Consider the following 14,864-nt stretch of genomic DNA (forward strand, 5'->3'; position numbering starts at 1 on the left):
TGTTCAGTTGAAAATAAATCAGTTCAGACCTCAGTGGGTTACTCAGTATGGCAGTGTCTTTCATTATGAATCAATTCTATCTATTTGCCTATATGTATACCCTAATCCAGTACATGACCCCTGAGCCTACTTGCTGATATTTCCCATTACACCCCATTATTCCAACAATCTGTGATCAAATCCAAACATTATGGATCGCCAATCATTTCAATGTCTTTCAATGTCTGTGAACAGGCCTGATATTCTTACAAATATAGAGTGTTGCTTTTTTAAGGGTGTGCTGTCAACACATATCAATTCACTTGTCATTGTTTATTCTCATTCCATCTTATTTTTTCTTGTCAATGTGATCCCAAGTTTGACACCCTTCAGAACAAATTCTCAACCAACCACCTTATAAGTTTTGTCTCATTAGTGTAATAATCAGCATGTTTCGCCTGGCAGTTTACTTTGTTGACAGTTTGTTGATACTTGCTCACAACACCGCAATCTGTCTGAGGTAACTCAATAAAGGATTTGAATAATGTATCTCAAAATATTAAATGAATAATTCATGGAATCATCACCAAAGAGACGCACGTCGTCGGGATATGATTTCTCTGGTACAAGTCCCTTGTATGGTTGACATTTTCACATTTTCGTAAGATGTCAAAAATAAGTCAAAGATGTCACATGAAAGCTCAGTGACAGACTGAACCTTTTCATTGCAGACAGTGTAGGCTTTTTTATGGTAAAGTGTCTGATTTGAGCAGTATTAAATACGAATAATAGTCTTATACTATATGTAAGCTCAATCTTCTGTCATAACCTGCTATCAGATGACATTCCTGTTCTATGACACCACATCAAAGTAATCGGGGATGTTTCTTATTGAGTTTAGATCATCTTTGGTTGTGCGGTTCGATCTCCAGGCCACAAAATCTGCTGACCAGCAGATGCTTAATTGAGTTAGCTGAATCTCTACCTAATCGCCCCCTCCCCTCTGCTTCTGTCTGACCTGATGGAAACAGGCCTGACATACAAAGAAACCTCAGGGAAATGCCACTGTGTGTCAAAACACTTTCTCTGTCAGTGCCCTGTATTTATAGCAATTGCATGTCTATCCAGAGTCACCCAGGCCTGGCAGACTAAATATTAAACCCAGTGTAAGTTCAAGGTAACCTTTATCTAAACAATCACACTAGCCTCATATGTAGAAAGGAAACTATACTTCTCGACTAGATGAATTTGCAGTTAATGGGTAAGGGTTTTTATATTATGTAACATTCTGAACACTTCAAAATCAGCTCCATAAAGCTTTTTGATAAACAAGAGATCCAAAAAATGCTGGTTAGAGTGGGTGTTATTTTCTCCAGATGGACGCAAGAGGACAAATTATCCAGGATGTTCAAGTAAGGCTCTGTAGAAACAACCAAACAAACTCTAAACTGCCTCCATGTCGAGGAAAAATTAATGTGTGTAGCACTTCCTCTCGGTTCCACTGTATGTCCAATAATTCATAGTCATCCAAAACCGCTCCATGTTTGGCTTTGCAGTAGCTATCCCTGTCCTTGAGTCAGTGCAGGCTGAGGTGTTGCATTGCTCAGCACGGGTCATATGCAACCAAAAGAATTTTCAATGAGTCACCGGCATGCCACCAGTTAATTCACACAGTTCATCATATACTAGCTTGTTGAGTTCTGCCTGCAGCCACATAGACACATCCTCTAACACTGTGGCCAAAAAAACACATTAAAAACTAATAGACAAGGTGATGGATGTGGCCCTAGTCCACTTGTTACAGGGCTGCAACGAACAATCAATCTGCCAACTACTTTCTCAATAAACCATGTCTATAAAATGTCAGAAGAGACAAATCCCCATTATAATTCTCCACAGGCCTAGATGACATCTTCAAATTCCATGTTTTAGCCAAGATTCAGTCTAAAACCCAAAACTATTCAATTTAACTATCAGAATAAACTGACAAATTATGAAGGCATTGGCAAATATTTAACACAAAACATGACTGAAGTGATTAACTGATCATCAAAATGGATGAAGAATAATTTTCTGATCAACTCACCAATTAATCGACCAACCATTTCAGTTTAACTTGTTAAAAAGTAAAAAAAAAAAAACAAAACAAAAAAAAAACCTGCAGCTCAAGTTGACTGAAAATTGCTTGTAGTCAGTGTGAATGTGTTTGTCTGCAGTATGAGGCTGTTCAGTGACAGCTTTTCCCTGCCTTTCATACATTGCATGTTCCATCTCCCTGTGACCTTAAACAGGAACAAATGGATATGGAAAGTGAATGAATGAATGTTCGAGGTTGACTGAAAGGTTAAAATTTCTCTCACGTGTGATTGCACAAAGTGCACTGCTGCAGACAAAACCTGTGTCCACACTTTAGCAAACACGTACTGAGTTGAATTTATCCCATCTATCCAAATATATCAGACCAGTAGCCACGGCTCAGACGGCCTCAGGTCGACCCGCCCTCCGGGTACTCTATCTGATGAGATCTGATCCCTTCTTTGTCAGAAATAAGGATGTCTAGTCCTGGACGAGCTCCAAACAAAGGGGTCTGAGCCGGTAGTCAGTGTGATATGGGGTCAATTATCTGCACAGAGGCTACAGAGATACTGAGAGGACAAAGTAGAAAAAAGAAAGAAAGAAAAAGAGGTGGTTATAATCCTAGAAAACAGTATAGATTGATTCTGCCAGGCACGTGGTGTTAAGAGGCTTCCTAGACAGCAGGCCAACCCCAATTCCTGACCCTCCATCACAACATGACACCATTCCAATACCTTCACCACCCCTACCCCCCAAGAAACCAACCAAAACCCCCACTGCAACCACCTCCTGGGGCTACTGCTCTATAACAGACACCCATCCAGGTCAGGGGCAAAGGCCTGTGTATGGGGAAATTCACACATCCAGAGAACGCATGCACACACACACCACAAACACACTCACGCAGAGCTACTCCAGCCACCTACTACTGTTACATAACACAAGCCACTGCCTACCCATCCACCAGCAGATCTGCACTACGCTCTGCCACCGACAGAGATGCATCGCCAGAGCTCGTGTGCTGCACAAGTAAAAGAACTCTCGGCCTAGAGGACTCATTTCAGACACAGGGACAGGTCCTCTGGGCTGCTGATGCTAAATGACCTGTGTCAGTCCTGATTGTGTAAACTGAGATTTCAGTCAGACTGACTTTTTCCCAAACGTGACATCTGACAAGCCGAGAGGGTGAGCATGGCCAGAGGATTTTGTTTTCAAAGTGGACCAGTAATCATGGCCAGGCTCTCACTCGCCAGCCCCACTAAAGGTAGGGTCCTATTTACTAAAAGCCCCATTGGCATGCAGAGACCACAGGAAGATTTGTTTTATTGTTTAAACAGACAAAATGTGGCTTTGAATTAGTTTGGGCCTAGATTATCCGCCAATTTTTTTTAAAGCCAAAGCCAGATTTCATGCCAGTTTCTAACACAACAAAAGATACAACCCCCCCACCCCCCACCCTTTTTTTTTGAGCTGAAGTCTCTTGAAGCCAAATATGTGAACAACCACAATTTAGTAGTGTGAATACCTTCAGTGAGGCCCTACAAAAACATTAGTAATGTGAGTTATTGCTCATTTTAAACATATTTTTTGTGCGATTACTTGCAACTGGACCAATAGCGCTGAGCCCTGCAAGTCAACAGGCCAACGCTGCTAAGAAACCAATTTTTTGAAGAAATAAATGTCTTGTAAATGTCTTGCAAAATGGATACAAATGGCTCTCTATGCTCTAATACAGCAGCAGGGTGCATCTCTAGACACCAGTTGGTCTAATTTCACAACAGAATGGGCCCAAGAGCACAGCGGGGCCCAAGATGTACTGTGTGGCAACACAAGTGTCACAATTCCTCCTTTTTAACTGTAAAGGTATTTTATTTGAGGCCAGCAGTTCGTTCCAGCACACAAACACAAAATCGAGGGAGAAGTCATCTTCTGGGAACGGCGTCGGGCTGCTGAACTGTGCACTTTTCACGCCAGACTCCTCAATGAGGGAAAATCTCATCATCCAAAAAAAAGAAGAAAAAAAAATGAGCTGTTGAGAAGCTGCACTGACACAGCCCTGAGCAAGACACTGAACAGCTTATATCAAAGAAGCACAGCAGAGTGTCCGTACAATACAGTCATTCGCTTTGCAGCACCATCTCATATCGGAAACACTGCATTTGCAAAGAAAAAAGGACCAAATGGTTCTTGGTGAACACTGTAGCATTCTGCTAACCTTTTTCTTCCAAATCTCCATAGTAACATCGCTCTTCACTGGCAGACTGTTAAGAATATGACTCTTAAGAATGATTTCTTCTGATTTTATTCACTTTTGCTTTCTGATGTTAGGCACTGGCCTCTTGTGTCCCAGCATTTCGCAGCCCTACTATAATTCTGGCTGAACCCTGAGATAAATGTGGTGTCTTTCTGCCAGAGGCTGTACATTTGTAACACAGGGCAAACACTCTTTTTCATGATTTATGCATATGCATACAAACTACTGCAGCAGTGAAGTCATTAAGCTCACGGCTACATACACACAGAGGCATGAACCATTTTGCCTCTAGAAAAGACCCTTAAACTGCATGAGTATGATGCATTGGCGCTAACGATTTTTGCTCACCACAAGTCATTATTTGCTTCAGAATGGAAAAAATAAAATATTTTCATACTTAAAAATGTTCCAGAGTTTTGAAATATTATCTCATTAATAATGCAGTTATCAGTTATGGACAGCATCTGGTCTATGCATCACTGAAAGTAGGGTCTATTCAAGGCTAAATGTTAAAGCTACAGTTGATAAATTGCACAGGGGAAACAAATACAAAGACATGAAAAGAGTGAACAACATTAAGCCACAGACTGCTACAGGAAGTAAATCTTTAAGGCTTGGAGGCGATGTCCTGCACTAACAGAGGCCATTCTGAAAACCCCTCAGATGTCGGGTCCAAAATGGGAACTGTGACTGTGTTTCCTAGAGCGGTTGTACATGCAGTTCACATACCCCAACAGTCCTGGGTCATGGCCAGTGGGATTCAGCATTGGAACAACTTTAGGTTATTCCAGTCAGGGGAAAGCAGGAAACGGGGGTATAAACAGCAAAGGAGGGGGGGTCACATTACACTTCCTCTGTAATGATTCCCACAGAATAAAAACATCTCTTCACAACAAACCCTCCTTAGAGTTTAGTTATGATTCACAACACAAGTGACCAAAATATCACAGTTGATCCAGACTTAAGCTGAGTAACAGATGCTTCAGCACAGATTCAAACTTTTTTTTCTTACTTTATTAAAACCAACTGTCCACTGCAGATTTTTTTCTGTTACAACTATGACATGCATTTTCCCATAATCAGCTAAAAAATACGACTGGAAAACAAGCAGCTGGCATGTTGCCTGACTGAGCCCTTTGAAGACAGTGAAGACAAGGCCAGAGGACATGTCCAAACACCATCAAAACAATGACATCTCCAAAAGGAATGTAGGACCTATGTGATAACACTCAGCCAGCACATGTTAAACAAGCTATACTTACAAGAAGGTTAACCTCAGGAAAGTGGTGTTGGCAATGCTTAAACTATTCTCAGTTCAGTGAAAATAAACTGAGAAGGAGTAATATAATATATACAGTAAGGATATTCTATTCCCAGTTGAGTGTAAGAGAAAATGTCAAACTGCCGCATACACATATAGCCTTAACTACTACAAATACACCATGTGACTCTACCCTTGGGGTGGCTAACACAAGAGTTAAGTATAATAGTAACTGAATATATCCACACAGAAACTTGGTTTGATGTCTTTTTTTTAAAGATCTGACTTTCATGGGGGGTTTTTACACTCAGTGGTGGTAATTCTCCCAGATAAGGAATGGCACAGCCCTTCAGAAAAGAACAGAAGAGAACTATAACTCCACCAGCCTCGTGTGGAAACAAACAAACTCAAGGCACGTCCTTGAAGATTGACTGACGCAGAAAAAAACTGTGACATGTCCCTGAGCTGTTAAGGGAATTACATTGAATTTCCACAGCCCCTCCAACCTTTAAATAGTCTGCGTGTTCTCAATTACATGGCTCTCTAAGAGCAGAAGTAACTGACTTCTAACACCAAAGCTATAACTAGCGCACTGTACACTTTCATACTTGCAGCAGCACCATGGCCTTGCATACTTACTGCAGGCCACACTTCCTTTATCCGGCATTTTCCTATTCAGTGAAGAAAATGTGTTCCCCTGAGGGTGAGAAAAGTCCCTGTATGATATTTCTCTTCAGAGAGAAAAGGCAACTGCAACTAAAGAACAAGATGACTAAAACAACATCACTGCTTGCTTTTCTAAATGGCGTTTTATAAAAATGCTCCTGCTGTCCGTGCTGATTCATTGCCACTATTCTCCATTCATCCCCAATTAAATAAGATCTGAATCCTCCCACAGTTTAAATTTCTAGAGACAGAATGGTCTCAGATAACCATTTTCTATTATAAGGACACTTCATTCTTCACCATGATCCTCTATCCATCCCCAACCTGGATGAGGCCAGAATCTTCCCACAGTTAGTCACGGGACTGCTGGCAGGCTGAGGGGACTTGGAGGCATATGCGCGTTTCCATCTGTTGCTCACTCACTGCTTTCCAAACCCCTTCCTCTGTCAGCAGCCATCTGTTTCCAGCCCTACCCCACTGGCAGGAAACATGAGCACTTCCACCATAGGATATGGGATGATGCACAAATTGAAAAAAAAAGAAGAGCCTATGGCTAATTTAATTCACAACTGTGTCTCTAATGTTAAGAGAGGAAACTGTGAAAATCTCAAGACAGTACAACCTTATCTGCCACTTATTCTCTGCATTTATCAGTTCATTGCTTGTAGCAATGCAAATTAGGCTATCAACTGAAAATTAATCTCTAAACGATTTTGACAATCATCATTTTAGTCTTTTTTTTTTTTTTCGCTGAAGTGATGTAAAGCATGATGCTTTTCTTTGTCATACATGACATGTCAAACAAACTGAGTATTTCTACAGTTTGGACAGCTGGCCGAAGAAAACAACACATTTGAAAACACTGCTTTGGGAAATTAAAACAAGACCTTTTTTACGTTTTACTGCCATTTTGTAGACAAAATAACTAACCTGGAAAATAACTGGCAGATTCATTGGCACTAATTGTTTGGTCTAAAAAATACCAGTAAATAGTCACAAAAAACATCTGAAGCACAAGGTGACGTCTTCAAATTGTTTTGTCTTACCAACACTTATTATCACTAAAGACAAAGAACAATCTCACAACTGAATTGTTAGAAAGAAGAAATCTTTGGTATTTTTTTATAGGTGCTGATTACTTTTCTTCCAACCAACTAATTGTTTCCGTTCTACTTGGAATAAAAAGACTACATGTACTATGGTGAATTAAAGAGTATATACTGAATATTGCAATATTCTGTCATTACCACCCAGTATGACACACTGTATATTGTAGTACACTGTCAACTGAAGTTTAATTGGAAAACATCATCATGTAACTTCAGAAAAAACTGTTTTTGTTCCCTCTCTTTCATCTAAATCTTATTAAGTTGCTCTATGCTCAACAACCACAATTTCATACATGGCTGGGATAAATACTTGTCTCTTATTCTGTATTGAAACCCCTGTGATTCAAAAATGAACTCAGCTCGGAAATTCAATGGCTCTCCCCTTCAATAAAACATTAGATCAGAACTACTCCACACTACCCATTAACAATGTCAGAATATGACAGGGAAAAAACAAGCCTCTACTCTCTGCTCATAAGAGATTAAGGATGAGTATACTCTAAATTTTCCTTTACAAAAAAGAAAAAAAAAATCTGACTAGCTCACCCCCGCCCCTCCTCATTCAGAACACAAGAAAAAAATTAGCTGTCCATCAATGGGAGAGAGACAGCCTTTGTTCAATGGCACAATGGAGGACATTCTGCTGTGGAGGATAGCGTCACATTCAATGAGTCGATGCTATGGTGCTGCAGCAGAGAGAGGACAGCGAGGTTGATGCAGAAATGGCAGTCTGACCCCGGCAGACCTCCCCCAGACCCTCAGACCTCGAGACTCGCTGTTTACAGCTCACCAGTTCGGCTCATCTCTGCTGACCCGCGGTCAAGAGTCGAGGCACAGCTCTAAAATGCGTCTCAATGGGAATGTGATGAGGGAAACTGCATTGACTAATCGAAAAAACAGGGAGTCTTTTGAGAGCGAGGCATGTGCAAACCCTGTTATCTTCCTTGCATCTGTCGGGGGGGGGGGTCTGTTACTACTACCACACTCTCGAGAATAAACCTGTGACGTAGACTTGATGTGATGTGCTTTTTCAACGCTGCTCTCAAGGATTAAACATGGCTGAAACCTGATACTCGCCATGCAAAACACAGAGGTGGTTCAGTTGCTGCAGCGTGCTACACAGGATCTGACAATGTCTTCGAGTGAATGGGAAATCAAAAAGGAGCTCATGCTTTATCAATCCCCACTTGGGCGACTGACATGGGAGCTTCATACACATTTCAGGTGTTCAGATTAATCCATGTTACATCACATCAACGGGCTCAACTCAGAGTTTGACAGTGGCGTTGTAGACCTCTGAGACACAAGATACAGTAAAGAAGCTCTTTCCACCCTCATTGACAGGATCAGTTTTTTATCTAACAGATGGAGTGAAATCAAAAGTGTATTTTCTAGTCAATATATGTGTTTCTCAGTGTTCACCTGCAGCAAAACAAAGGATGTCCTTGATTTGCCATTTACAGTGGAATCCCTGGTTCAGTTCCATCATTGTGCTTCAAATGCATGTGTTGAACTTTCTTATATATGCATACATAACAGAGTCACACCATTTACAATTAATTTAACAGTTTGATATTTCGTGACGTGCTCATTTACACATATTTTCTAAAAACATAACCTCTATTCATTTTTGTCTTTAGTCCACACACAAACTGCATTTTAGGTCACTGCAATGTCAATGTTGTTAGCCTACCGGAACCAGTAATAACTTTTTTCAGGCTTCTGATTGGTCAGCACTTGATGGCGTGTTTGTGAGTTCTCATCTGGATTGAGTTTTTTTTTTTTTTTTTTTTGGAGAACGGAGGAAAATCACTTTAATAAATACCCATGTACGTGAGGACTAGGCCCAAGAGTTAGATGAGAAGATTAATACCACTCTCATGTCTGTGCATTAAGTATAGAGCTAGAGTTGGGGGGCTTTATTCTGGCTTAGCTTGCCATTAAGAGTGGAATTCATATTCATATCAACACCTCGAAACCTCACACCCATCTCACATAACAGACATGAAAAATTGACAATTTGTGGTTATTTCCTGGAAAACTATGTTTAATAATTCCTTAAGTTTTTTTGTAGCAACAAATTCTCATTTTTACCTTCCTGTTTATGTATGGAATAAACAAGACAATGTCAAACATGGTGATTAGTAAGGTTTGCATTAGTAGTCAGATGTTTGACCTTTAGAGAGGGTTATGCTATGTGGTCATAGCCTCAGTATAATGGGAAAATAATTAGTATCTGGTATCTACATATTTCTACAGATATCTCAATCTGTGCTGTCTATGTGACTCAGTACATAGAAAAATGAAAAAAAGGGAAAGAAATAGGCCATGGTTGGGCCTATTCCATGCTTCACAGATGTACTTATGGGAGGCTTTATTTGGGCACAAGATCTACAACTAGTAAATACTTACTGAGCTACTCTATAAACACCAGCATTCCACATTAACAGCAATTTACATTGACATACCGTGTAAGAGACACAGCTGGTGGTATTGACAGACACTCCTAACTCTATAACGGTTCCTAATCCATATTCACAGATACGGTTTTGAAATATAATGAGCACATTGTGAAGATTTCACTTGCCAGAAGTAGCAGTGGCATTCTCCTGACACAGATGGCCCACAGTGACAACTGTAAGCCCAGTTCATCAAATTGAATTCAGACGCCACAACCACACACACACACACACACACATACACACACACCTCAAACCGAGTACTGGTGCAACTCACTGGAAAACCCCTGTAAACCCGGCCTGCATTTCATTTTTAATGAATGATTATTAATCAGGACTGTATTTACCATCATGATTCTTGAATTAAACTACAAAAGCTGTATTATAGATAACATCTGCTATAGCACTACAGCATGTGGTCAATGAAAACAGTGTTAATTAAGACATTTCACTGTTTTACATCTCAGTGGTCATGAGGAAATGAATCCCGCTTCAGTAGCAATGGAAAGATGCATTATCATAATTCTGTGCTTGTGATTAGTAGATGAGCACTCTGCTCATGCTCTCCTTGGCAATTGACTACAAGAGAGATGCAGTGTGTACCAGGGAGCTGTATAGGTGCCACACAATGCCAATGGAGAGCTGTGACGCTTCAGTCTGTGTGCTTTTTGTATCTCTCTGTGTCGTCCCTATTGCTATTTGAGCGCACAATGTCCCATTGTGCAGGCTTATTAGTCCTTTCTTGAAATCCCAAGAACCCCTCTCGAGTAGCAGTGGATTTAGGTGACTGCCCTTGCTCTGACATTGGACTGCTGGCTGGAGACGACAGTGTCAGTGTGAGCTTTTGCAGCTTTATGCAACACAGTTATTACTCAAGATACAAGATAGCATATCAGCAATGAAATATCATAACAGTCAGCTCAAGGAAATCCCCACAAAACACACACACACTTGGGTCAGTGTCCTGAAATAATCACCTGCTGTTAAGAAAGTGTAATGCCACCTCGAGGCTAAAAAAGCTGAGAGGAGTCAAACCTTTTACGCCATCCTGGCTCTGTCCATCACTGATATGTGAGTAAGCTTTGTAATACATCCCTCACAGTCTACAGGTGCTTTTGCAGTTCATATACCTGCATACGTCCACATATCTTTCAACTACCTACAGAAACTCAGTAGAAAAGTAAAGAATGTCACACAACTTTGATAAGACTATAAATTAGAGTAGAAATCAGAGCTCCCATTGCAAATAGAACCAAAGAAAAACTATTCCCAGGGCATAGTCTTGTTAATGGAGCACTCCTCCACTTTGAAATGAATGGCTAAAAATATAACTGAAATCATATTATAGATACCATCTCTGCAGCTGCTTTCATATCTGAGTGATCTGGATTTTACTCCTCTTACGCACCCTCACATATCCCTCCAATCAAGTCCCCGGACTCTGGATCGAGGTTCAATAGCACCAGACGCAGATTCAGTTTTGAGTCGATAAGAAACACATTTACAATGAATTACTGAATTTACTGAATAAACAGACCTATCTGTTATTTCAAACAATTATTCATGACTTGGTATCCAGTGTCTTGTCAGATGACTGTTGGATATCTGTGAGCTTGGATATCTGAATTAACTCTTGCGGGTTAAGAAAGCTGTTTACAGTCAAAGTAATGATATCTTTTCACTATGTAGGATGTGATTCCTCATAATTATGCTTCTATATGAGAGGCTAGAAACTATTTTATCCTGCCTGCATTGTAAATATTGCACAAAACAGTTCTCACTTCTATTGCTATTTATTTCCACTTTTCTCCCTATGACAAAGTGTGACTCAGATAAATATTGGACAGAATTTAACCTGTTGTCAGTTGATCATTGTATTGGTGCAATCCTCAGTTGGCCTTGTGTATCTTGGCTGACAGTTAGACGTTCATCTTGCAAGAAAAACTTCTGCTGCATCATCAATGTTACTTCACAGCGAGGCTTTAAGATGGCCACTGGCAGGGGGACCAGACAGTGGAATTGCAGTGATGATTAACACTGGATCATCAAGAGAGAGGCTCGGCTGTCGATGAAGAATTTATGTGTGGGTTTTCATCAGATTGTGCCCTCATTTTTAATCAATGGTTCACGTTTTTCCATGTATATATTACCTTTGTTCTTATTTTACAACATAATTCAATTAACGTGTAAAAATATGAAAATATAAACTCTTTATTATTCTAGCAGGATCTCAACATTAGCGTGAACCAATCTGTTGGTCAGTGTGTCTGATAAGTTTCAAAAATCTACTGATTATGTTCCATCATGGTTACAAAGAGTATCTATGAGCTGGTTGCTCATGTGGAGATGAAGACTTGTCCTAGATTTATTCCAAAGTTTAACCGTCACAACCACTGAAAATTTATGGATTGGGCCAAATCATTGTCCAGGAAGCTTCACCAGTTCAGCTTAGCCTGATAAATAAAGCACTGGTTCACCAAACTGGCAGCCTTGTCATCTAATCCTGGGAATTAAAGTCATTTTAGCATTATATCAATAAAAGTACTCAGTCATTCAGGTCATAGGTCATAGACACCAGGGAAATTATCCACAAGGCTGTTTTACCAACAAGGTACAACAGTCTTGTGGATGCTTTTTGCTGATTTCATTACATGCAAATTTGCACTACTTAAATACAGCTGGGTTGTGCAGTATTACATTAGCTTGTGGCCAAGAGTCTAGTTCAGACACCTTTATTACCTCAGTTCAAATTATGCTCACATAGTGTATATACCTGTCTATAGTTGTGTGTCATCAAATTCACTCAAACTAACTAACCTGGGGCCACGTGTTCCAGTATGGGAGGGAAATTGGAGCAACAGGGGTCCAGCAGTAAATATTTTACAAAAAGAGAAAAACACGCTATGACTTGTTTTTGCATGTTACCTGTAATTGTAATACGATTTGGCTCACAGAAACCAGACAGCACCCGGAATATCAATCACTGCAAAATGAATAATGTGAAAAAACATAACAAAAACCAGCATGGTGTGTCATCATCATATAAAGGCCTCATTACTCAACAAAACAATGCTGAGACCCTTAGTAACGACAGGAATTCATTTTGTAGGGGGCTGTAATTTCTATTCACTCTTTCTTCAGCATTTTCAGCTAAATGCATGAGCCACCGGTTCCTTAGCAACAGACTCTGCAATGATGCAAGATTGAAGAGGAACAGATCTGCAGTTCCACAGTGCAGGTGAAGACAAGTTGGCCAGTGTCTCCTGTTGCAGCTCTTCAAAGCCTCTTCAACTTACGGTTATTAAGGAAACTGCATCTCATTTAACATCACATAAGACGCACAAGAACGTAATCAAAGCTAACACAATGTTTTTTTGTGAATATGATATCAAAGTCTGTTTTGCCTTTTGACAGACAGATGCTAAGAAATATCAATGCTCTTTGCTAATCCCACCCTAAACATGGTACCACTGTGCTAAATTGATTCATAAATAAGCAGTTACAGGGAGAGTATCTTGCACTTCTGTGCCTCTTTTGTTGTTTGCCAGTGGATTTTTGCTCTGGGGTTAAATATTTACCAGTTTAACATTTTTGTATAAGCCCATAGGTGAGGCATAATGCCACAACAACATCATTTTGCTTTCATTCCCAAGGATACCTGGCCAAACACAGATAATGTGACTTCCTACCAAGAGATTTCCAGTCTCAAACATCAACAATAAGCATCAGGTTTAGCATACAGAAGAAAAACTGGGAGATGTTACAGACAGACAGCTTTTTCACCAACAGAAGCTACAGTTAACAATGATGTGAATACTGCAATCCATATGTTGTGTTTTGAATAAAGTAAAAGGTCCAGTGGCCTACAGACAGAAACTAATGGCTAGCTATCTGTACTGTATATATTTAAATGTTAACATGCTATTCTAAGTTGAAAGCGTCGAGTTTGCACTCTTTTCTGAGGGCCTGCTGAGGAAAGCAAAAATCCTCTTAACTGAACAGGTCAAGTGTTTACAAGTCTTTTAGGAAGAAGAAACAAAATATTTGTATCTAAACTGATTTGCAAATGAAGCGAGCAATAACCTTCCAGTTTCTAAAAGGTACATCTAAGAGATAACTTATAAAGGTTCCAGTGTTGTCCTATCAAGACACAGAATAAAGACATGCCTTCACTGAGTAAATTATGCAACCAACCTAAGGCATCAGAAAAAAAGAGAAAAAAAATCATTCTTTTCTCAAAGGGCTGAACTGAGACACAACAGGCCAACATGTTGATTGTTTATTTTCACGCAAAAATGACTTTCATTTTCATTCTGATCTGTCTATCTATCTTAATCTATCACACCATCTAACACTCCAATCCTAGCCTGTGAAAGCTGAAGTCTGTTATTGCCTCCTGGGGTTAAAACAATACATCCAACCAATGTAGCCTGCATAGACCATTTGTTTCCATACAGAGGAAATATAGTGAAGATCCTCTCTGACAATCCTTAGATCTGTTGATAACCTGGAAACACTGCTATTACCAATCTACACTTAAAAACTGTTGTGTCAATCTTCCATATGTTTATATCTCCCTTAATGTTGCATTACATGACTATTTTGTCAGCTTTCAACATTTCCCATGAAACTTTGCCACTGGCATGCTGTCAAAGCCTTATGGGAACTATAGTTGTTGAATGCCGACCAACTGACCATTGCTATTTCTTTGTTAAATTACAAAGTGCTTAAATTGTACTGTCTGAATACTAACTAATAACACTGCTAAGGATATAATCTTACATGAACTATCACATTCTTCCACTGTCAACTCAAAACTGCTGCCAAAAACAAAACAGTCAAGCTGGCCTCAATAATTTTCCATTTTCCTTCTGGAATACTAGTAACATTATAAAACAAAATGTGCACGTAGGCCTACCGTATTGATTGCCAACTTCAGCTCCATTCCTTATATTTGACCTTAAGAAATGTAACCAAATGGAGATATCATAGATAGCACTGGAACCAGTGGTGGAAATGTGTGTATCCAGTATACTTGCTATAATACTCCTCAAGACCCA

The 14,864-nt window shown here is 39.8% G+C and overlaps 1 protein-coding gene across 2 annotated transcripts in view; it reads right to left on the reverse strand.

Annotated features, from left to right (window-relative positions):
- agap3 (ArfGAP with GTPase domain, ankyrin repeat and PH domain 3) overlaps positions 1 to 14,864 on the reverse strand; it is a 115,837-nt gene that overhangs the window by 99,128 nt on the left and 1,845 nt on the right. The window lies entirely within an intron of this gene.

This window comes from Lates calcarifer, linkage group LG4 (genome assembly GCF_001640805.2).
Source record: "Lates calcarifer isolate ASB-BC8 linkage group LG4, TLL_Latcal_v3, whole genome shotgun sequence".
In the NCBI taxonomy this organism is placed as follows: Eukaryota; Metazoa; Chordata; class Actinopteri; family Centropomidae; genus Lates; species Lates calcarifer.